This window comes from Urocitellus parryii, unplaced genomic scaffold (assembly GCF_045843805.1).
Source record: "Urocitellus parryii isolate mUroPar1 unplaced genomic scaffold, mUroPar1.hap1 Scaffold_90, whole genome shotgun sequence".
Lineage (NCBI taxonomy): Eukaryota > Metazoa > Chordata > Mammalia > Rodentia > Sciuridae > Urocitellus > Urocitellus parryii.
In genome coordinates, this window is record NW_027554223.1 from 1,017,094 (window position 1) to 1,019,929 (window position 2,836).

At 44.3% G+C, this 2,836-nt stretch overlaps 1 pseudogene; it reads right to left on the reverse strand.

Annotated features, from left to right (window-relative positions):
- Positions 1-383: 383 nt before the first annotated feature.
- Positions 384-1,878, reverse strand: LOC144253077 (BUB3-interacting and GLEBS motif-containing protein ZNF207-like; annotated as a pseudogene).
- Between the last annotated feature and the right edge of the window lie 958 nt (positions 1,879-2,836).

Here is a 2,836-nt window from a genome sequence, read left to right on the forward strand (position 1 = left end):
ATTCAGACTTCCAATGTACAGGTACTTGGAAACAGCCCTCACCAAACTAGGTTGGGGACATGAAGTCCAACAGCATCTGAAATGCTGTGAATGCATAACTTTACAAATAGCAATGTAAGCTTACAGAACTTGCCTTTATTAAGGTGGTATGTTCATGTAATTCCAGCGCCTTCACAATTTAACAATCCAAATTTACTATACTTCACTTCTAAAAACCTAGACAAAACATGAAAAAGAAGCCATACAGTATAAATTGCAACCTCAGGAAAAGTTCCTGCTTTATTATTCCAAATAATTTTTCCTATGTGAAATAAATTTACAATACTTCCTGGTATGTGAGAAGATAATGTTTGTTAAAGTCACAATGAAGCCTTATTGACGGAAGCTCGGCTATATAAACAGCACACCTTGCAACATTACAGGAGGTCTCATTCCCATTGGAGGTTGAGGAGGCCCACCTTGGTTAGTGGGTACCATTGGTGGTCCCTGCCCATATGGTGGCATAGCACCAGGAAGGTAACCTGGCATGCCTTGATGATGACCACCATACTGACCATGAGGTGGCATTGGGGGTCTCATTCCTTGCTGCTGTGGGATGCCTGGCTGTGGTGGCATCATACCTCCAATTGGTCCAACTGGTGGATTACTGATTGGGGCCTGTCCTAATCGAGGAAGATTATGCTGATAATTATGTAACTGTGCCCTTCTCTCTTCCAGTGATAAATCCTCATCTGGATGGATCAACTTACTGGTTGCACTGGTGGTTGTAGGTGTAGCAAGCTTACTTGTTATTGAAGCTGCTGGTTTTGCTGCAGTACTATTTGTTGTCCTAGTGGTTGAAGCTGTAGACTGTGTATAACCAGGGAATGTAGACTTTGGGGGTTCTGTAGTTTTTGCAGGGGTGCTATTTAAGGGCTTGATATCTGTACCAACAGGTCCTTGCACAGCTGCCTGAGCTTGTGCTGTGCTAGGAAACAGAGTTTAGAAGATGCAGAAAGACTTTATGAATTGGATGAAGCTATACTTGAGCTTGTTACAGGTGTCCCCATCTGTCCAGCACTGGGGAAAAGAGGCTTAGTTACTGGAGGCTGTGAAGCAGGTACTGTTGCTGTTGGTGCAGGTGGCCTATTAAGAATACCTGGTGCTGACACAGCCTGTGCTTGAGTCATTGGAGGAATTCCGGGACAGGGAACGGGGGGGGGGCATACCTGGTGGCATACCAGGCATAAGAGGTGGTATTCCTGGTTCAGGTGGCATCATTCCACCCATTGGCATCATTATGTTTTCACCACAAAATGACTGGGTGTATTTTCTCTGATGATGCAATCCAGGTGGCATGCCTGGCATAACTGGTGGCATACCTGGCATCAGAGGAGGAACACCTGGCATCAGTGGAGGCTTGCCTGGAGGCATTCCTGGTGATTCTGGAACTGGTGGCAGTCCTGGCTGAGCCATTGGAGGGATATAACCTTGCTGAGGTTGAACAGACTGTGGTTGAAATGAAGTCGAGGCTGCAGAGTCATCATCATCATACTCATCAGAATCATCCTGTTGCCTCTTTTTTTTTACTCTCTTGTGTTTTCTGTTCAAGAAGTTGTCATCTTTCATCCATATCTTTTTCTAGAATACCATCCATACCGTATATTTCCAACTCTATGTATGTTCTCCCAGGTATTGCATTCCTTACAGCATCTATTGTCTCTTTATGAACCTGCATGCAATGAATAGCTAAGCCAGGTCCTGTATACAATTTCTTATGACATATATGGCATTTAAAATGCTTTGCCTTTTTGTGCTGTATAAGGATCTTCTCATCATCAAATCTCTATTACAATACCAGCACCACGGCTTCAGCTAATTCTTCTTCTTGCGACCCATAGCTGTGTCCTTTTGGAAAATTAAAGGGAGGAGAAAAAAGCAGGAAAAGGAGGAAATAAATTGCTCACTTTTCTGACCCAATGGCCACCACCTCGTCCCACAAGAAACCCAGGGGGTAGATTTAGTTTCTGCAAGTCAGAGCAGATCAAAAAGAAATAGGGAGTGTAACCACATTTGAGCCATTTTGTAGAGATCTTTGCTGATACATTGTAAACAAGAACAATTATGGTGAGGGTCTGTGGAGAAGCTTAATGAAGATGCATTTGTGTATGAGGAGGTGCCACTATAGTATTTCTGTTTTAATGCTTGAAATATATTATTGCGTGTCCTTCTGGCCCTTTGAGTTATCCAGATGTGTTACCTTTTACCAATGACTTGGTGCTTCTCTCTTGAATCTGTAAAAATCTTTCTTTGGTCTGAATTTTGGCATTTTAAACAAAGAGCAGCTTCATTTGTGACTGTCATAAACTGGAAGCAATCAAGATTCCCCTAGACAGGTAAACAGAGAAACAAAGTGCTCTCGTCACAGAGTGGACATGACTTGGGATGTAAAAGGGACAAACCAAGGTACCAATAGCGTGGCTGAGTGAGCCACGCTGGGAGTTTGTGTCATTCCATTCACATGACATTCTGGAAGGGCACATTGGCTGAGGCTGGTGTGGGGTCGAGCAGGAGACGTTCTAGGTTATTCTGTGATGCTGTGGTGGTGGATATATGCACCACTCCTTGTGAAAACCCAGAGACCCACCAAGAGTGGAACTGGATGTAACCAAGTAAAATCCAAAGTGAAGATAGGGACCTGTGACGGAATGCAGATTGCAAACAAGAATGTACCTGCATTACGAGCACTGAGGATTGAGCCCAGCACTGAGGATTGAGCCCAGGACCTCCTGGAGGCTAGGCAAGTGCTCTGCCACACCTACAGCCCAACCCTACTGCAAATGCATGCCACAACCCC